The sequence below is a fragment of the Tenrec ecaudatus genome (assembly GCF_050624435.1).
Source record: "Tenrec ecaudatus isolate mTenEca1 chromosome 5 unlocalized genomic scaffold, mTenEca1.hap1 SUPER_5_unloc_6, whole genome shotgun sequence".
NCBI lineage: Eukaryota > Metazoa > Chordata > Mammalia > Afrosoricida > Tenrecidae > Tenrec > Tenrec ecaudatus.
The window spans coordinates 417,716-439,865 of NW_027457604.1; the positions used below are offsets into that span (position 1 = coordinate 417,716).

Here is a 22,150-nt window from a genome sequence, read left to right on the forward strand (position 1 = left end):
CCAGGGATGCTCGCTTAGCATCCTGGTGCAGGGAACAACACAGCCCCACAAGAAGGATGTTGGCCAAAATGTCAGCAGAGCTGCCACTGGGAAAATGGTCTAGTCCAAGCGCTGACCTTCGTAGGGGAAGAAAGCCAATCCAGAGCAGCTAAGTGACCTGCTGTGGGTTGCACAGCCTGATTCCAAGCCCAGTACTATACCCAAAGCTGTTACCACGCCCAAAATTAAACAGCAATAGCTGCCCAAAGGCCTCTTAGTTTGAGGACCAAGTAAGACAGTAAATGAGAAAGCCCTTTGACAAATGTGGCATGCTGCACAAACATGAGATGTTATTACCCAGGATCTTTTGATATATGTAAATAGATCTTGTACCAGGTCAGTTAATTTTCCAACTGCTCTATCTGAGCTTTCAGATGGCAGCACCTCTGTCCAACCCAGGAAAGGACTCCTGTGCATGCTGAGCAGCCCTGGAAAGCCTCATGCCTGGCTTCTCCCACCCCTCAGCTAATCTCCAAATGATTAATAAGGGCTCTCACTATGTTGTGGCTCCCAGCTGACAGATACTAGGCTATCAATGCATTCGTATCACCTCCTTCATGCCAGAGGGACTCAGTTATTCGAGGGGTTCCAAGGAGGACCCAGCCTGAAAGAGAAACGGGCGAGAGAGAGGAGCGAGACCAAGCAGATTCTTGTCAAGGTCTGAGTTTATTGCTACACAAGCCTCTCTATAAAGGGTGAGGCAAACAAGGGAGTTCAAAGGGGAGATAAAAAAAAGGAAGGGCGGGGGTGTAGAGCACACAGGGCAGGCGGCCGCAAGTCTGCAGTTGGAATGTCCGGTGCTGGAGCAGACAAGGGTGGGCCATCTGGTGTGTGTCAGGGTAGAGATAAGGTTGAGGTGACGTGGCTTTAGCCCTGCTGGGCAGGCAATATGGCCTTGGTTTTGTCAGGCTGATTATGTCCGGTTCCCAACATGAGAGAAGCCAGGAATATCTCCTCTCACAACTGTGCAGCAAACGAGATCAGATCTCCCAATCTGATTTTCAGCCCTCCTGTCTTTCCAAGTGAAGTGGATGGTCCATTTCACGTTGTCTCAAGTCTTTGCACATTGCATGCCAACATTGCGACACAGGGCGCGGCTGTGGGTCTTAGTAGACAAAGCCCCCACCCAGAACCCTGCCCCCAGAGCTCCTTAGTCACCCTTCACAACGCAGGTCCAGGCCGGGCTCCACACTGCAAGGCGATCAACCCTGACCCTCCAGTGTGGCCGTCCTCACACGCTCCCACATCCACCTAGAAGGACTGGAGATGAGAGATTCCGGAAGCTCCCTGCCTCATCTGCCTCCCTCCCCAGAGTGACAGAGCAACTGTAACTGATTAGGCAGGATGCAGCCTCATTCCCAGTCCCCACCCTCTCTGGGAAAGCAGGGCTGTCTGGCACCTCATCCAAGGCCTTTCCCCTGTGATCTCATTACTGAGTAGCTGCTCCTCTACCACCCACCTCCGTCACCTCATCTAAATACAGGGGAGATGAGTATGTCTTCTTTGCTGCTCCTTCCCTGAGTCCACCCCAGGAGCTCCCTGAACAGATCATCAATCACTTCTCATTACACCTGCAGCAGCCGTCAGATACTGCTGAACAGAGACAGGCGCCTCCCCTGCTGCTGCCAGGCTCCAGTGCACATGTGCACACACACGTGCACACACATTGTACAGGCCCACTCACATGGACACACAAGCATGCACACCCATGTGCACAAACTTTGTTCAGAGGTGGGAATTCTGCCCATTTTAGCCTCTAATATTGCAATCAGAGAGTGATAGAACAATGAAAGATGAAGGTGGATGAAGGAAGATCTATTTATTCCCTTACTTGTTACATAACCATTCAGGGCTCTTTTTTTATCCGTACAAACACACCACCACCACCATCAACAATCATCAAGTAGCTGTCATGTATGCAGTGCTGCCCTATTCAAGGCGGTGCTGAGTATGTGAGGAGGATTCTCTCTAAAGCACAGCTCTGAGGAAGTCTGTCTCCTTCGCACTTTTACACACGCTGGGAGAGGAGCCTGCAGGAGGCTCCGTGCGTTGGGTGAAGCCACACGATGAGTGAGGAGACCGAGTGTGAAGCCAGGGGAATGAGAGCGCAGAGTTCACCACTTCACCACCATGCTGGTGTGCACAATCGATGAAAGGGTGGCTGCCAGCTGCAGGACAGAAAAAAAGTAAAGCATGTAACTTGTGGTTTTAGCTCTGGCTTACTTCCAAAAGGAATTGTTTTTGTTGTTCTAAAAAGCTTTATACCAAAAAAAAAAGAAAGCTTTTTACCTCTATAAAAACAAAAGGCTACTGCTGTCAAGCACCTTCAGACTCAAGCCAGAGGAGAGCTCTCCCAGTGGGCTTCCAAGCTGTAAATCTTCACAGAAACACAGTACCTCCTGTGGAGTAGCTGGTTGGTTCAAGCCAGCAACCTGGCAGTTAACAAGTATGTCCCTTGTACCTGTAATACCTGTATAAAGTGTATTAAATATGAACTACTCCTGGTGTGTAATTTTAAATTGAATTATTGTGCCTGGAACTTTTTTTTAAATAGCTAAGAACGGTGAAATCAGACTCCTTTAGATGTTATGAGAAGAATAGACACTACACAGGGCTTGGACCCAACCCAGCTTAATTCAAAGGAAGGCAGATTTATTTTCTTCTGCTTCCCAGAAGGTTCCTCAGCAGAACGTTTAGCTATGGAAATTGTTTAGCTATGGAAAAGAGCAATCTCCTCTTGGGAAGATTCTGGTAGAAAGGGGCTTTGGTTACATATCCAGCTCAACCCAGCCCCAGAGCCCTCGTCATGTTTTATTTTGTTTTGCCCTTGACACTGATTGTCTTGGGAACTGTGGCCCCCGAGCAATGGCCAGGAAGTCAGGTCTTCTTGATGTAAATCCTCTAATATCCCCTACAATGATTTTCAGTGCCAATGGTAAGGCCCGCCTAGTGGCTGCCACATGCCCCTGAGCAGACACGTCAGAGCAGATGAGAGCATGAGACAGCATTTAAGAGAATGGTAGGCTGGCCTTGACTTAGCTGTTTGGCCTCTCCTCAGAAGTCATTTGTGACACTGACTGTCATGGGTTTCATTAAGAACAAGTCTATCTCTACCAAAGAAAACTGCAAGGTAAGAGGACTTTCAGCTCCAGCTACATATGTCTCCAAACTTACTTACATATTGTCCTGTTTTCAGAAGAAAAAAAATTTACTCAGTGCCTCCCGGGCAAATAAAAACTTTGGTACTACAACCTACAATCCCAGATAAAGTGTAGGTATCTGCTTTGGCAGCTCCCCTGGATCGAGCTGCTCCAGTAGCTCTCCACAAAAACCCTGTGAAGAGATGATCAGGCAGGATAGCCTAGTCTGTTCTGCAGAAAGAAGCTACCCCTGGAACCTCAGTGGCTTAAAATCTAGAAGTTTATTCTTGTTCATGCAAATTCTGACACTGGAAGGGCAATTCTACAGGGTGTTTGTCCTGCACACCGTCCGTCAGTGATTCGGGCTGCTTCACAAATATGGTGCCACCAGATCAAAAGGTGGATTCCAGGTCATCACAGAAGAGGAAGAGAGAAGTGGGGGTTGTGGATCAGTCTTTACATGCTTTGACACTTTAGTTGACATAGATCGCTGGATAGGGCTGCTTATATAAAGGTTATCAGTTCAAACCACCTAGCTGTACCACAAAAGGAAGGAGTCATCTGTTTTCATAAAGGGTACAGCCTAGCCAACCTCATGCAACAATTGTACTCTGTACCACAAGGGGTGAGCATGAGTCAGAACTGACTTGAAGGCAACAGGATTTGGGTTTTTTTTTGTTTGTTTGTTTGTTTGGTTGGTTGATTGGTTTGGTTTGGTGAGTGGGAGGTGGTTCTACCTACAGCATATTAATCTGAAGTAGTCACTTTAGGTTTTTTTGTTTGTTTTTTGAGAGATGTGGAAAAGCTCATTGGCTTTAATGGGGAGTTAACTCTGCCGCAGACGGCCTCCTCAAAATTTCCCTCCCGCTTCAGAAACTAGCAGAGATTTTCAATGAAGGAGCCTGCTGGCACCCGCTGGACATCTCCTTGCAAGATCAGTCCTTTGGAGCCATTGGGAGGGAGAAAAAAGAGACTTTTATTCCTGTAAAGAATTCCAGCCCCAGAAATCCTGAGGGGGAAATTCTGCCCTGTCCTCTCGGGTCACTATGAGTCCGAATTGAATTTATGGCTATGAGTTGAGTTGTAATTCCATTCACTTACTGCTATTGACAGGTTGCTAGATTAGGGCTTGTCTTCCCAAATGCCAGCACTAAACGAAATTGAGCTGTCCAGGCCACAACAAAGGGGTTGGAAATACATCAGGCACACTCATTAGACACCTATGGCAAAATTCAGAACTGAGCATGCTCTGACCCAAGTCATGTAGACCCAGGTGGAAGGTCCACCTGGTCATACAGAATAGGACTTCACAAAAGTGCACCGAAATCAACCAATACGATCGACCAATGTCCTCCAGTGGTGTTGGGAGGTGATAGAAGTAGGCCTGGGCTCCTTGTCACCCTCCCTTGTTCACGTGCTCTGCAAGTGGAGGGTGAGGCCCTTGGGGGTTCCTGCCGTGGCTCCTCAGCTGGTTCTGCACTCCTGCTCAGGTATTCCTCCCATGAAACCGCCATATTCAGCTGCAAACTTTCCCCACCCCTGCCATGCAGCCCGGCGTGCTTTCCGGAGATACTGGGGACTTTTGGGGACTGCGATACCTGAAACTTTCTTCCATAACATTCACTTGGATTTACAAAACTGCTTCTGCCATATGAATTCTTTCAGCGTTGCTAAGCAAGAACTGAGGTCAACCACCCCAGAAACCTAACACTATCAAGTCAATTCTGACTTATATCAATCTAGGGGGTCCTCAAACTATGGCCTGCGGGCCGCATGGCCCTCAGAGGACATTTATTCAGCACGCCGGGTGTTTTTGCCCCGTTTTTTTAAACTTCAAATTAGGTATGTGCAGTGCGCATAGGCATTTGTGCATAGTTTTATTTTTAAACTATCATCCGGCCCTCCAGCGGGTTTGAGGGACAATGAACTGGCCTGCTGTTTAAAAAGTTTGAGGACCCCTGAAAGGACAACGTAGAACTATGCCTGTGGGTTCCCGAAGTTCTAAATCTTTACAGGAGCTGAGAACCGCATCTTTCTCTGTGAGCCACTAGCGGATTCCAACTGGCCGGCCTCATGGTCACACACATTCCACCAGGCTCCTTGAGCCTTAACTTGATAATTTAATGAAATGATACTTCTCCAAGTCACACTGTATCATGGTCTATAATCTTGCTATTCTAATATCAAATTTAAAATAAGGAATATAGTTAAGCTCCAAATCCATAAGCAATAAGATCATTGAATCTCTTTGGACACTATTACTTAAAAAAAGAAAAAACTCTGTTCAATTATTTTCAGCACAGAAAAGCTTCCAGCGTTTACAGCTTAGTATTTAATTGCTTTTTCTCTTCTTCTTTTGCATTGGTGAATCATTTTGAGCTTATAATAATGTCAAAATAATAGTTTCCAGAGCCTCCAGGCATTCACTGTGTAATGATCATTTAAAAGATTTCTTGGTTAGAGGGTCCTCAAAAGAATAAAAAGCGTGTCCGCATCCCTGGTCATTTCTATATTCAAAAGAAGAAATTGCTCATCAAATGCTACAAGCCAATTTCTTTCTTCAGCCAAACTGCCCATTTTAGCATCACTGAATTAAGCAAATGGTTCTACATTTCAAAGTCAACAATGATACTCTTTTCCCTTTAACACGAGCATCTTAAACAGCTCAAAAAGTAGTCGAGCTCTTTATTATGGCTTTTCCTGAGAAAGCTGTTTCGTTGTTTATTTTATTTATTCATCTAGACTTTCATGTTAAGATTTGTGTATTTTAAGTTCTGCTAGTCAGGACATTTTAAACGGAGCCAGATTTTTTTTTATACTTTGTCTTTTAAAATATAATGAGACTGAGCAGTACATCCCTTAATAAAATATAAAGTCTTCCTATTTCTGTTTGTTTGTAATTTCCCTAAGGATAACTCTTAAAGTAGTAAAACCAAAACCCCCATAATGAATTACATTTGGTCTACTGGGGGTTGTGGCCAACCTTTAGATAGAAAAATCCAGAGACTCCCTTCTGCATCTCCTTTCCCAACCAAACCCCGGTGGCTGGAGGCCGGAAGGAAGAAAGAGGCTGGGCTGCTGGGGCAGGGTGGGGAAGGGGTAACCTTGCAGATTATTTCAAATTCTACTCTGAAGGCAGAAAGTTATCCCAATGAGATAGCTAGAGATTCACTTCCTTAGAAAAAGATTGAAATTAATGTGTCCCTTAGAAAAGCCAAAGGAAAAAAGTCGTTATTAATTTAGGCAATTGAAGAACTTTGAAAGCCATGTCTAGTACATAAAAACACCTGTCCCTAGAGCCCATCGGCCTAGGAAACTGAATTTTTATACCATGTAAAATAAAGGAAGGTCATTTCTTAGACTTGCTCAACAGAAGATTGTCATTTTAAACCGGTTACTGTAATGAGAAGCTGGGTTTTCGTAAAAAGGACTGAATGCTTGAGTCAGTGTGAAATGAAATTAGAGATGCATGTTCTGCGCATGGCAGCATTTCCGGAGGAGTCTGTGTTCCCGTGACTGCTCTCAATCTGTCTCGTGCCTTCTGGGAAACTCACAGCGTGGTGCCCACATCTAGTCTCTCGGACTTTCTTGCCAGCTTTGGAAAGGTGTTGAGTCTGTTGGATCTGCTGCACAGAGACAGCATGCAAGTGGACCCTTCCCACATTCCTCAGAGAGCAGCCCCCCAGTGTAAAGCTGTGGGTGAGGTTTGATGACCTTTGCCCCTTCATCATCCCGCATTCTTTGACGGACCCAAGCGCTCCCCCGAGGCATTACCGGAGAAGCAGCTACCCCATAGTTTCCAGATGGTGGGTATCAGCCTGTGTGCTCATTGGGATTGCCAGAGAGCTGTCCAAAAGACATCTTTGTCCCATCTCCACTGAGTCCGATTTTATTGGTCTGGAATGCAGCCTAGGTGCTTGGATTTTTTTCTCTCTCATAAGTTTTTATTGTGAATTGGGTGAAGGTTTACCAAGATCATCAGTTTTTTATTCAACAATTCATACACATTGTGTTTTATGCCACTTATTGCAATCTCCACAATATAATATGACTTATTCCACTCCCTACTTATGTCTTCTGTTTCCCTTCCTCCTCTCTTCCTACCCTTCTGAACTTGGGCCTTGGATTAATACTGCCCTTTTGAGATCAAATGGTTTGCTGTTTTCAGGTTTGTGTGCCTCACTTGTGTAATTGCTCCCATTATAGACCAATCTATTATTTGGCTGAATATTGAACCACAGGTAGGAGTTCATTTTCAAACTTAGTGAATAAGGACCATCATTTCAGAGGTTCTGTTAGTCCCTATCCAGCCAATAAGCCTGGTCTCTTTTATGACTGTGAATTTTGCTTCACTATCTAGGACCTTTTGATGTGATCCCTTTCAAAGAAGTTGGAATTGATAGTTGGAGATCATCTAGTTATTCTGTGCTCAGAGTCATGAAGTCTAATGTTCATGTGGTCCACTCACCACTCTTTCCTCCAGAGTGAGGGTGACAATACTTGCCACCTAGATGGCCACTTGTGAGCTTCTGAGATCCAGCTGCTACTCACCAGCGTGGATGTCGACCATAGTCTTTACAGTCTAGGTAATGACAATTGTCCTTGGTGTCCTTCACAACTATAATCCCCAGCCCCCAAGCCCAATAAAGCACTCCCTCCAGTTGTTCGGTTATGCCTAAGGAGTTTTGATAACTTCATCTTCTGTGTGCTCCGGAATATTCAATTCCCTGGATGATCAGAATGGTCAGTCAGGGCTCAGAATCTTGGTGTTAAGGCTCCTGGTGAGATCCTGGCACATCAGACACAGAGGTTGTGAGGCTAGAGGATGGGCAGAAGGGGATCATACTGAGTCTAACAAGGAAAGAAAAGGAAATGAAGGATATAAGCAATTAAAAGCAAGCGCATAAATAGATACAAATACACAGATGGCCCTTGCAACATTATTCCCAATCTCGCAAACGTGTCAACGGTCTAAATACCCATCAATAGGTGAATGGATAAGTCAAACATGTTGCCTATGGTATATACAATGGACTACTACTCAGCCATAAAGAGAAATGAACTCTTGACACAGGCTACAAGAGGAATGAACCTCATAAGCATTATGCTGAGTGAAATAAATCAGCTTCAAAAAGGACACATTTTGCTTAATTCCACTTACAAGAAATATCTAGGCTAGGAAAATGAATAGAGACAAACATATCCCAATTGTTTCCAGGGATAGGTAGGAAGGTAAGTATGGTTGTTACATAATGCCATGTCAATTGGACAAATAAGTGAGGTGGAGTCTTTCTTATACCTATATGAGTGTCCTTGGATTTATTTCTCTAGTCAACCCAGCCTAACCCAGTAGGGCCTGGAGGGGAAGTGCCATCCCTGAGACGATACTGAGCTTCCATAAGGGTGATGACATAATTTTGGAATGGGTAAGGATGATAATATGAACAACATGCAGAATGCCACTTAGTTATAATCTTGTAGAGCGTGGAAGTGACGAATGTTTTGATGCATGTATATTTAGTACGATTTTTAAAGAGTGTACGCAAAAGAGCAATATGGCAAGTCTGTGTTGCCATTTGCTGTTGCTCAGCTAAAAGCGATTCGGGCCTGTGTAGTCCAAAGGGAACCACAGAGGCTCAGGAGGAAAGCTGGTACCATCTCCAACTAAGACTTGTCTGACCAAATGCAGAGTCTCCCTTCAAGTAACTGACAGGTCAGAGGCAGCTCATCTCTGCTGCAGAAGCAATGATTTGTCTCAATTCCCAGACCACTGTCACAACCATGTCTTGTTGCCCTCGGTGCCCCCCTTCCCCACCACAATAAGTCACTAGAAAGCCATGCTTCATTTAAAAACAAACAAATAAACTCCTTCTGCCTCCATCCTGGCACTGTTTCAGCTTATTTAGCATCATAACATATGTCATCTGTTTCCCTAAACAATCTAACATGGACATGGCACGATGGGACTGATGAGTTAGGCAAATGAGAACCAGCCTGCCCTCTGAACACACATGATGGCATTTGACTTGCTGTCAGTAGATGCTGTCGCGTTTCTTCTCCTCTTTCCTGGAAAATAAATACAGAAAAGAAAGAGGACATGAAAAGGGCTGCAAGATGTTTAGCTCTGGTCTTTCTAGAAAGTGTAGAAAAAAAGTATGTGACCCCTGCCTGCCTTTAGATGCCCCACTCCTCTGGCTAACAAGGATTGCGCACTGACCATGGACAAGACATCTGGATCTGGGGGGAGGATATAACAATTGCCCCCACCAGCAAAGAGTTTCCAGATTTACGGGACTGCACAGGCCAGGGAGCAGCTCATAAAAAGAACAAGAAGAATCGCAAAGGAGGGTGTGCTCCAGCACCACTTCGTCCAGCTGCAGACACATGAAGGCAAAGTTTCCTTTGCTTTCAGTCAAGTTTATGATTTCCGCGGCATCCCTTACCAACACCTTCACAAAGATCTAGGTTCTTGGGTTGTTTCGTTCCAGGGCGGACATCACCTTGGTAAAGCCACACTCTAAGGACAGCTCATGGTCCAAGAATTCCACCTATATGTTTTGAAAGGGGCCATGTTAAAACCCCTGGCTCAGACTTTCAGGACTGGGCACAATACAGCAAACCCACCATGGGGACAGCAGGATTTGGTAACACTCTCATCTCCATCACAACCTGGACCTGGCAAAGCTATTTTCTTCCACTCACCATCTTTCAATCAATATTTACTCAGCTATTAGTTGCTCCCCAGGCTCAGCATCAGAAAAGTGTTCAAACGTTACCTAATTGTCCATCTAATGGTAGAGGTCTGTGCAAGGGATATGAGAGCAAGAGGCTCAGAGATGATCAGTGGGTAACGAGAGAGGGATTCACCTTTATCATTTGTAGAAAGCCCCTGGCAGACTTTCCCTGGAGCAAGCAAATAAAGCTGCTCCCGGCTCAGCTCCATTCCTGATCTGGTCTTGCCATGAGACTATCCAGGCTTTGTCCCAACCCCACGTTCTGGAAACCACGAGTGGAAGGAGGTGGATCTTGGGGATACCATGGAAAAGAATGGGCATTGCACAACACTTCATTGTACTCATATGGAGCTTATACAAAGGCCAAGAGATAGAACCAGGTGAGACTGTGAACAGGACAAGGTGATACTGCATGGTTTAAAATCAGAAAAGGTGTGCATCAGGGTTGTATCCTTTCACTGTTTTTATTCCATCTGTATGCTGAGCAATTTATACAAGAAGCTGGTCTATGTGAAAAAGAACACGGCATCAGGATTAGAGGAGGACCCAAGTAATGTCATTAGGAACATTTTCTCACTAAAAATTTTAGGTCATGGCATCAAAAAAGTGTCATTTTAACCTAAATGGGTTTTTAGACCAGTGAAATAACAGCGAGAGTGAGTCAGCATTGTGCACAGAATTGAGCGATACTGGTTCTTTGGGAAATTCATAATCCAACACTGACACTGCTGAGATAAAGGATGACAGTGAGGAAGATTCTACACCTGAGCTCTGTGATGGGCCAACGTGGTGCTCTACTCTCTTCAGGAATGGATGAGCCAGCTCCACCAAGATTCCCCTTTACTGGAGCACCTGCTATGTATGTAGACGTTGAACACAAGAACGCTTTGGCGTTCCTACAATGATTTCTGACCGATGAGGTCATCGAAAAATTGATTATGATAGCCCGGAGGTTTACTTTCAGGTTTTAACCCCTCTTCAGTTAATTTCTGTGCATGGGGGAAGGTTTGGGGCTTGCTTCATTTTCCTACATACGGTATCTCAGTTTGTCCAACACCATTTGTTGAGCAAGCAGAATTTGTCCCTTTGGATATTTCTGTGTCCTTTTTCGAAGGCTAGTTTCCTGTTGACTGGTGAATATATGTGTAGCTTTTCTGTTCGAATCCATTGATCTATATACCTCTCAGTGTACCAATACACTGCTCTCCCTTAGGGAAAAACAACAACAAAAGTTGTATGAGCCCCTATATAATGATTTTTTTTAATGGACGATGAACTATTTTCCAGGCCAGCACTATCCTATGTTTGAGCACATTGCTGCAGCCACTGTGTCAATCCATCATGCCTTATAGCCTGCGGTACTCATGTTCAGGTATAGTGTTCTGCCATTCACAAGGTTCACACTGGCCAGTTCTTTCAGAAGTGGAAGACCAGGTCCTCCTCCCTCGTCTCTCTGTCTGGAAACTGCTGAAGTCTACCTGCAGTGAGTGACCCAGCAGGCATTTGAACTACTGGCTGCAAAATTTCCACCATTACAGCCAAATGCAGGCCACCACAGTACAACAGACAGTAACAGCATCTTAACACCACACAAAGGCTCCTCCCTGGGGAGACCACGTGTTCAGGCAATTGCTGCTGTTACATATGTAAGTGGGGGCTACATGAAGTCGCACCATCTCCTGTGGCCCTTCCAGGAACAGGCCATTCTGCTGTTGTTTCTACTGGACTTAGGCTCAGCTGCCAACCTGCCCTCTGCACGCATTCTTCTCCTTACCCTTCCATGTCACCTTCTCTTTGCCCAAGTCAATACTGCTGGTCAGTCACCTACTGGTGGATGCTTGCTTCTGAAGTTTCTGAACCACATTTCCCCATGGTTATGAGACATTGCTGCTGCCACTGCGCGCATTTAACAGGTTACTTTACACCTTCAATGAGAAATCTAGGGGAATAGAAAGAAAGCTTCTTCTTTCTCCCAAGGAGTGGGTGGTGGTTTTGAACCGTTTCCCTTGAGGTTAGCAGCCCAATGTGTAACCCACTACACCAGTAGAGCCTTGGTGGCACTGTCCAGCAATTATTAGACTGCTAAATATGAGGTCAGGGTTTCAAACCTACCAACTTCTCCTTGGGAGAACGATAAAGCTGTTCCCATAAAAGGCTGACAGCTCCAGAAGCCCTCTATAGGGTGGCTATGAGTTGGAATTTTGCGGTCATTTAGGGCTTTTTGGTGGCATGTGATTTTTTAGGGCTTTTAGGTTGTTTGTGGACGTTCAAGGTGTGTTTGGGGCATTCGGGTGGTTTGGGGTTTTTAGGGTGTTTTATAAGATTTTAGGGAGTGTTTAAGGGATTTAGGGGTGGTTTTTTAGAGTGTATAGGTATTTTTCAGCACAATAGGGTGTTTTTAGTGATGTTGCAGAGTTCCTTAGGGATTTTAGGGTATTTTTAATATTATATGTGTTTTTTTCCCCCAGCATTTTAGGTTTTCTTAGGGCTTTCATGGTGTTTTCAGGGCATATATGGGGTTTAGGAATGTTTAGGGTTTGGGAATCTTCTAAGGATGATTTTTGGAAGTTTCACATGTTTGGGTGGGCATTTGGTGTTTTTCTGTGGCTTTAGAGTGTTTATGGGATCCTGTCAATTTGCAGCTTTAATTCCACAAAGAAAAGTCAGACAGCAAGCCAGAAAGGAGCAGGAAATGAAGGGGAAGCCCAGGCCACATGTTACAGCTGCCAAGTCCGGAGAACCTAGGTGTGGTCGTTGGCTACCTGGGACCGGGAATGGGGCTGTGCTCCTGCCCAAGGGTGCTAGGGAGTAAACCAATCTCAGCTGGACGTTTGGCTTTTCTACTAATTAGCCGACTCCATGAACTTTCCCAAGGGCAGCTGGCGAATTGCCAGGGGAACCCAGCTAGACCCCCCACACAAAAGCACAGGGATGGTTACAGGAACAGGAGGTTTCACACAGTGGATGTGCAGGGCTTGGGGTCGGGATTGGGGGCCAAGGTGAGGAAGGGGCAGCAATAAGGCCTGGTCCCAAATAATCAGACACTGAGCAATAAAAGTACAAGGACTGCCAAGAGAACATGGGGACGAAGGATGGCTGGACTTCATTTGATATCTTTGGACGTGCTGTCAGGAGAGACCAGTCCCTGAAGGGACATCAAGTCCATGAAGGACATGATGCTTGGCAAAAAGTGGAGGACGGGCAATAAAACAGCTCGAACCAGTGGCTACACCAGTGGGCATAGTAACAATGGTGAGGATGGTTCGAGACCTGGCAGTGTTTTATTTTACTGCTTGTGTTTTTCTAGAACTGTCTTTCCTGGATGCACGAGGAAGGATAACTGTGCTTGTGGGAAGCAAATGCACAGTGGGCAGCGCTTTGGCCAACATAGGTACACCACCGGCACACAGTGCCCCCTTACTTGGCATCCAAAGTGACAGGGTTTGTCTTTCCCCAGAGCTCTCCAGCCCTGGGGGAAGCGGCCCTGCCTTCGGCGCACCGCCAGGGGGCAGCACTGCTGCTCTCTCACTGGCTACATCTGTGAGGACCCAGAGAGCAGCTCCTTTCTGCTGCTCTCCTCTCAGACTTCTGCCAGAAGCCTTGGCTCGTCCTGGATCCTCCCTTGATTCCCACTCTGCACCTTTGGGGACGCCCAGCCCATTAACTCTCTCCCATCCTTCCTTGCTGCCTCTTGTCCAGATGCCTGAGCTGGGCTTCAAGTAGTTGTAATGTTATGCTTAGGTGAGATGTGTTCAGCTTGTTTACTGTCTGTATACAAGAAAAGAGTGCAGCCCAAGACATCCACCCTTTTGTTCCTCTATGGAAAGCCTGTTACGTGTCATAGTCTTCTCTCTGTGCAGTGCTTTCCTCTGCTGCTGATGCTTTTACATGAAATAGGACTCGGTGTGTCACCGCTACAGGAAATTATCTCTGAAAAAATAATATGCCCAGAACTCAGAAACAGTGTCAGCTTGCATCTGGCATCATGGAAGCATCATGGGTGTGTTTCCATTCATTCGCTCCTGAGTGTCACATGTTAAACTCAGTGCATAGCATAAACAGCAGCAGGCACAAACTGAGACAAAGCACACCCTTTGCTGTGAAGCACATTCCGACTCCTGGCTGCCCCTGTGCCACAGAGTAGAACTGCCCCGCAGGGGCTCCCTAGCTGTCATCTTTACAGAGGCACATGGCCACACCTCCCTTTTGGGAAGCCACTGGGTAGGTTTGAACTTCAGGGTTGTAGTAGTTGATGTTGTAGAGCCCTGGAGTCAGTTCGGATTCATAGGGGCCTGTGCACTAGAGAGAGAAACAAAGCCCAGTCCTGCGCCATCCTCGCACTTGTTACTGTATTTGAGCCGATTCTCGCAGCCATGGTGTCAATCCACCTAAGTAAGGGTCTTCCTCTTGTTTGCTAACCCTCTGCCAAAAATGACGCCCTTCTTGCAGGACTGGTTCCACCATAGTAATATGTCCAAAGTACCTGAGACAACGTCTCCGCATCCTCTTTCAGATCTCCTGCCTTTAGTTTGTCAGCTCACTTCGATGGAGTCGATGCTGAGCCATAGCGACTCTATGAGATCAGAGCAGAACTATCTCTGTGGGTTTCCCAAAGGCTAACTCTATGGGAGTAGAACGCCTCATCCTTTTCTTCTGAGGACTGACTGGTGGTTCCCCACTGCTGACATTACAGTTGACACCCAAGGCATAAGGTACTATGCCACCAGAAGTCCCTTGCCCCTGTGCAATAACCAACACCACCTACACACAAAACCCACCCCTTCTCTGTCAGTTGGATGTATGGTGATGGCTTGAGTTGCTATGAAATTGGAAGCTACTAGGGGGAACCCGACAAAAACTACAATTTTTTCAAAACTATGCATTTAAATTTTTTATCCCCTTCATAGTACTCTCCATTACACTTCACACATTTGTCTAATCTGTGATTACATTCTTGGAAACATTTTTCAAACTCAGCAGTTTGGGTGACACCCTTGTTTTTTCTCCCCCTCTTCTGTGTTGTCAAACCACTGTCCTTCATTCATGGAAACAGAAAGAAGTCACATGGAGTGAGTTCAGGTGATTAGGATATGAGGGACAAGAGAGGCATGCTTTTTGGGGGGATGTTTTCATACTGTTATTTCTTTTCTCTTTTTTTATAATCAATTTTTGGGGCCTCATACAACTCTTATCACAATTGATACATACATCATATTTGTACATTCATTGCCCTCATCATTCTGAAAACATTTGTTCTCCACTTAATCCGCTGGCATAAGCTGATAATTATTCCCCATCCCTCATGAACCCTGAATAATTTCTAAATTATTATTTTGTCATATCTTACACTATACAATATCTCCCTTCAGCCACTTTTCTGTTGTCTGTCCCCCAGGGAGATGGTTATATGTAGATCCTTGTAATCCGTTTCCCCTTTCCATTCCTCCCTCCCTCTACCCTCCTCGTATCGCCACTCTCACCACTGGTCCTGAAGGGATCATCGGCCCTGGATTCCCTGTGTTTCCAGTTCCTATCTGTACCAGTGTACATCCTCAGGTCTAGCTAGATTTGTAAGGTAGAATGGGGATCATTTTAGTTGTGGGGGAAGAAGCATTTAGGAGCTAGAGGAAAGTTGTATGTTTCATTGTTGCTACAGTGCACCCTGACTGGCTCCTCTCCTCCCTGCTACCCTTCTGTAAGGGGATGTCCAATTATCTACAAATGAGCTTTGGGTTTTCACTCCATACTCCCCCGTATTCACAAAGATATGATTTTTTTGTTCCGATGATGTCTGATACCTGATTCTTCCGACACCTCGTGATCACACATGCTGGTGTGCTTCTTTCATGTGGGCTTTGTTGCTTCTCAGCTACATGACCACTTGTTTAACTTCAAGCTTTTAAGACCCCAGAATGTATAACTTTTGATAGCCGACCACCATCAACTTCAGTCACCACATTTGCTTATGCACCCATTTGCCTCCAGCAATTGTGTTGGGGAGGTGAGCATCACGGAATGCCACTTTAATACAACAAAGTATTTTTGCATTGAGGGAGTACTTGAATGGAGGCCCAATGTACATCTGTTACCTTAATACTAAACCTATAAATATATGCATATAGATCTATTTCCCCATCGTTATACATAAATATATTTACATATGCACATGCCTTTATTTAGACCTCTATAAATGCCCTTTGCTTCCTACCTGTTTCCTTGATTTCCTTTTACTTTCTGATTGTCCCACTCTCATGTTCAGCCTTCATTTGTGTTTCAGTAATTCCTCTAGGTTACATTACTCTTGGTTACACTCTACCAAGCCTCCTACACCCTCCTCACCATCTATTTGGATCACTTGGTGTTCCCTTGTCCCTGGGTTTGTTAACAGCACTTCCTTTTTCCCTACACCCCCCTTTCCCATCTCCCTCCCCCAGCTGTCAGTCCCATTGTTTTCTCCTCCAGATTGTTCATCCAGCCTATCTCATTTAGACAGACCTGTGGAAATCATAGCATGCACAAAAACGAGACAGAGCAAACCCAAGCAACAAAATGAAACAAAAGAACAACACCACCACCAACAAGCCAATGACAAAAAGCAAAACAAAACACAAGAAAGAAAAGCTTTTAGTTAGTTCAAGGACTGTTTGTTGGCCTTTAGGAGTGCTTTCTCATAGAGTATGATGGGTCAGCTAGCCCTGGCCCCAAAGTCTATTTTTGGTATTCCCTGGGGACTTCGTTGCTCTGTTCCCCTTCCTGTTCTGTTGTACACCCTTAGTATTTTGCCTCGGTGTGCTGGGATCAGATCGGGCGATAGAGGCATGCTGTTTTTTGTGTGTGAGCAGGTGCACTGTCATGGTGGCAAAACCAGTCCCCTGTCTACCACTAATCAGTCCTTTTTATTTTAAATAAATCATTTTATTGGGGGATCTTACAGCTCTTGTAACAATTCATACACCAATTTGTATGAAGCACATTTGTACATACATTGCTATCATCATTTCCAAACATGTTCTTTCTCCTTGAGCTCCTTTTTTCCCCTCCTCCCACCCACGTGAACCACTGATACTTTATACATACTTTTTATTTTTATATTTTACGCCTCTGCTGTATCCCTTCACCCAAACTTCTGCTGTTTGTTCCCCTGGGTGGTGGAGTGGGGCTGTATGTCCATCATTGAGATTGGTTTCCCCTTTCTTCTGCTTCTCCCCCCTACCTTCCCTCGTGGTGTTGCTACTCTCAGTATTGGTCCTGAGGGGTTTATGTGTCCTGGATTCTGTGTGTCGGAACTTCTAGTCAATAGCAGTGTGCAAGCTCTGGTCTAGCCAGACAACTCAGACCTTCTTACACAATATCTTCAGAACCTCTATATAGGAAGCTTGATTAACAGTCTGACCTAGTGCAATGACTAAACTCCAAATGCACTATCACCCTCACATCAACAAAACCAAACAAATGAGCATCTTCTTGAAGTTTGAGTTCACTTGACGAGGTGTATTTGAGTGAGGTGATGATGGCGTCTTACACTGACTTGATTTATGTTTGCATTCTGGCTTGTGAGAAGAGCACAAGGTCTTGTCACCAGCAATGACCTTGGGAAAAAAGTGTGGGTGCACTAGCTCAGAGCAAGTTGCCAGATGCCTGCCCAAACAGGAGAATGTATATTTTGAAATGTGTACCCAGTGGAGCTTTGTACCGCTTGGTTTTTTGGCGGGGGTGGGGTGGGGGTGGGTGGAAGGCCGGCTACTCCTTTGTAGGTTAGATAATCTGAGATGTGCTATTTGAAATTTCCTGGGGCCAGTTTTAGACAAAACTAGAAAAGTTAATTTTGCTGTATGGAAAAATCTGACAGTCTGGAAGTATCTAATTTTCCTCACATGCCATCATTCCCCTAGTAGCATTATTCTTAGTTAAAGCTCTCCTCTGTTCCTCCTTAGGGTTTCCCCCACTACCTGATGTTCCTTTTCTCCTACTCATCATCAAGGGACTTGTGTCCAAAGTGAGGACAGCAAATAATTAAGAGACCCTCCTGACTCTCTGTTAAGAAGGGTGCTCTGGTGCATGCGTGTGTTTATGTGTGCACATACAATCGCATTTGAATTTTGTTGGAAGAGGCTTCATAGAGACAGAGAGTGACATGGTTAGAGCTGCTGCACATGTAGAGCACTGTACTCTATGGTGTTCTAATTCAAATGCATGTAAGGTCCAAGAGAGGTAATAGAAGCAAGTGACCAGGGTCAGGGAAGGCAGCAGGAGGAACTGAGGGAGCCTGAATGCCTCACACCCTGCCAGTTTCACTGATTCTTGGATGGGAGAGTACCAACCTAGTGCTGTGAAATCTTCGCAGTTTTCAGAGGCTTGGGGGATTTAAATTTTGTATGTAAAAAATAGACATCAAAAATGCTTGTAATTTATTGATTTCGATAAACACACTGAATGCCAGTACTCAAGTCAAAAAAAACAAACTGACAGCCATCGAGTCTTTGCCAACTCATAGTGACCCTATTAGACAGGGTAGAACTGCCCCTCAGTTCAGCTCCCAGCCCTGGAGGCCCACCAGTTCCTCGTTATTATCATGAGGAATACTATTTTCACAAGAGCATTACATACCCCTAGAGATTAACCATAAAGCCATATAGGCTTTGACCATCAATTCTGATATGCTTTTTCCTCAAACTGATGGGTCATTTGATGGAATCCTTGTATTATTTCCCTAACATAAAAATTAATCAAGCAAAGGAGATTCAGTGCTCAGTACTACAGCCCCTTATTTAGAGATTAACTCTTAAAAACCACCACCACCACCACCACCACCACCACCACCACCACCACCGCCACCTTATCTATGTTGATAAAAACTTGAGTAGGCTGTATAAATATCTCAAGTATTTAGGATAAAATGGATTCTTATTCTACTGTCACATATTTAGTTTGAGTTATGTGTTTCCATCTGAACACAAATTAAATAGACCTCATTGACATCTTTTCAAAATGCCATAAAAATTAAATGATTACCTTAAAAGATACTCAGTATAATTAGGCATCAGAAAAATGTACATCAACACTAGAGCGAGATAGTGTTTCAACCCATCAAGATGACACTAGCCAAGAATATTAAAAATACCATTGAGTGCTGGAAGAATGAACAGATTTGTGTCAGAAGAACAGTCTGAGAGGTCCTTAGAAGCAAGCACGGGGAGACTTCACATGCTTTGGGTATGTTATCAGGAGATGCCAGTCCCTGGAAAAGGCTGAAATGTTAGGTTCAAGTATAACAACAGTTTTGAAGATGGTGTAGGACTGCGCAGTGGTTCATTCTGCCTTGAGTTGGAACTGACTCAATAGCACCTAATGCTAAAAGCTAGATGCTTTTGATCCTAAATGAAAAGTGGATGGTCCAGCCTCCATACCAGCTACGTGGACAACTGCCCCTCCCCCCAGAAGAATTTACTTTAGAAGACGGCACTGAACCTGTAGCTAGGGGAGATGGACATGTCTGATCAGAGCACACAGGGGCAAATGAAGGGGGAGGAAGAGAGTGGAGCACACACTGGTCCACCAGGCTTGGAGGATGATTTTGGCATTCTGAACAGCCAATGTACAGAGTGGACCATATGGCTGATCCCACTATGAGACATGCCATCCCTTGCTGGCCCAGGGCCCTATGGGGACAATACCGGAGACTCTGTGTTGGGACTGACCCGACTGGCCCTCCAACACGGAGGCAAATCACTAAAAGCATGCAGCAGAGCAACCATGGGAGCAGAGCGGGTAGCCCCTGAGGGAGTACAAAGGACAGACTCTGGGGCCAGAGCATGATACGCCATCAGACCTGACTGAAGGACACACCTATAGAAAAAAAAAATCAGACCTTGATCTATTTACAGGTTTTTCTTTCTTAAAAATTTTTTTTGTCTTTTAATTAATTTACTCTTTTATTGATCATTGGTTTTCTGTTGTTGTTTTTTTGTCATCACTGTGTTCTCACCCATCGCCTATCTTGCTATGGTTTGATTTTTGGTGCATATTATTATCTCAACAGATCTATCTAGATAAGATAGGCTGGAAGAATAGGCTGGAGGAGAAAACAACAGGACCAATGGTTCCCGGGGACATGGGAGAGAGAGAGGAGGGGGTAAGGAGGTGATGCTGACCAATCCAGCGACAGGGGAGCAACAAGTAATCCAAAATCCGTCGCAAGGAGGGTGTGAGAAGCCTGGTAGGTATTCAGCAAGGGCAATGTAACCAAGAGAAATTACTCAAACCCAAGTGAAAGCTGAGCATGATAGTCGGACAAGAGGAAAGTAAAAGTAAATAGAGGAAAGAACTAGGTGACAAAGGGTATTTCTAGAGGTCTACATACTGGCATGTACATATGTAAATATATTTATACAGGAGGGTTCGTAAATAGATCAACGTGCATATATTTATAGACTTAGTATTAAGGCAGTAGATGGACATTGCCAAATACTTACTCAATGCAAGAACACGTTATATTAAATTGGCATTCCATGATGAACACCTTTCCAACATGATGGTTGAAGAAAAATGTGTGCACTAGCAAATGTGGTGAAGAAAGCTGATGGTGCCTGGCTATCAAAAGTTATAGCATCTGGGATCTTACAGGCTTGAAAATAAAGAAGCGGCCATCTAGCTCAGAAGCAACAAAGCCCACATGGAGGAAGCACACCAGCCTGTGTGACCATGAACTGTTGAAGGGATCAGATATCAAGCATCAAAGAACACAAAAATCATGTCATTGTAAATGAGGGTGAGTGCAGAGTGGAGACTCAAAGCCCATTGGTAGGTAACTGGACACCCCCTTCCTGAAGGGATGTGGGGACGAGATAAGCCAGTCAGGGTGCAGGGTAGCAACAATGAAACATGTTTCCTCTAGTTCCTAAATGCTTCCTCCCCCCACTATCATGATCCAAATTCTACTTTACAAATCTGGCTAGACAAGGGGATGTACAGAGAGATCGCCTTGGAGATTGGGTGGATGTTCCCACAGTAGCGTGGAGCCTCACAAGTGGTGGTCAGGCGTTTCCCCCAGTCACTTGTAGGACCTCAGGATTTAGGCTGGGGATGCCCCCACTTTTTACAGGGGAGAACAACCTGTGGCTTAGTGTGTGGGAGAGGACCAGCGTGAATTCCCCAGCTGCTTGCCACACCAATAAGTGGGGGGTGGGAGCTCCCTCAGTTGGGCCTTCAGGTTTGCCCTAGGCAGAGGGGAGTGGCCTGGAGACAGCTATTGTCTTGTGATGGGAAAGAGAGTGAAAGGAGAGGAAAAAGAGAGAAAGAGGAAGACACAGACTGGGGCAATAATGCCAACCAGACTGACAACCACTCACCCACAGACAACTAAAATGCACAGAGTAAACAAAGGTGACAACAGTAAAAAAAAAAAAAAAGAAAACAACTAAAAAGGAGAACCAAATCTGTGGAGGCTGTGGTAGGAAGTAGAGAAGAGCTAGATGGAGCGGAGAAAAGCAGAACACCTTTAAGAAGAGCCCAATAAAAGGAAAAAGAGAGAAGAGAAAAGGAAGGAGGAGGAGAGAGTATTTTTTTAAATGGTTAAAGAAATAACTGACCCTGTGTTATGCTGTGTGTAGCTCTGACTCGTCCTGTGTGCAGTACTGTCTTAGGGGTCAGGCTGCCCACTAGGAGGACAGGGTTGCCCTAGGCAGAGTGTAGGGCTCTGGAAACCAGCAGTGGTATGTGCAAGCAATGAGAGGGAGCAGAGAGAATCGTACAAGCTAAGAGAGAGGTGAAGAAAGCAAAGACAGAAAGAGGAAAGAAAGAAAAAGAGAATAAAGAGAAAGAAGGAAATAAATCCAACTGAGTTCACTAAGGTTGGCTGTGATGGTAAAGAGCAAGGAGAGAGAGAAGGAGGAAATAAAGTATAAAGTAGTAGCTGATCCCTGATTGCTTGGATGAGGGGCCAGAGGGGTTTAGACACTGCTCCAACATGGCAGGTCAGTGTGCCCTTTTAATGCCGGGACCCAGTGGTGCTGGGCAGAATTGCCCTAGTTGACGAGATCACCTTAGGGGCATGACGGAGGTTTCTTCAACGGTGCAGCGCACTGTAGGTGTTTGTCCCAGGTGCCTTGTGTGGTGTACAGCACTCCCACACAGGGCAGGCTGGAGTGCCTCCTGCTATTTGGGTTGATTTGCCCTAAGCGGAGGGAAGTGACCTGGAAGCCTTTAGTGGCATATGAGAGGAGAGTGGGAGAGAAGAGG

The 22,150-nt window shown here is 45.2% G+C and overlaps 1 long non-coding RNA gene across 1 annotated transcript; it reads right to left on the minus strand.

The window, feature by feature from the left end:
- Nucleotides 1–686: 686 nt before the first annotated feature.
- On the minus strand, nucleotides 687–8,460 carry LOC142435887 (uncharacterized). The gene is made up of 2 exons (XR_012781650.1): nucleotides 2,329–8,460; nucleotides 687–2,207 (listed from the first exon to the last, which is right to left on the minus strand). It is a non-coding gene; the product is annotated as an uncharacterized LOC142435887 (long non-coding RNA).
- Nucleotides 8,461–22,150: the final 13,690 nt, after the last annotated feature.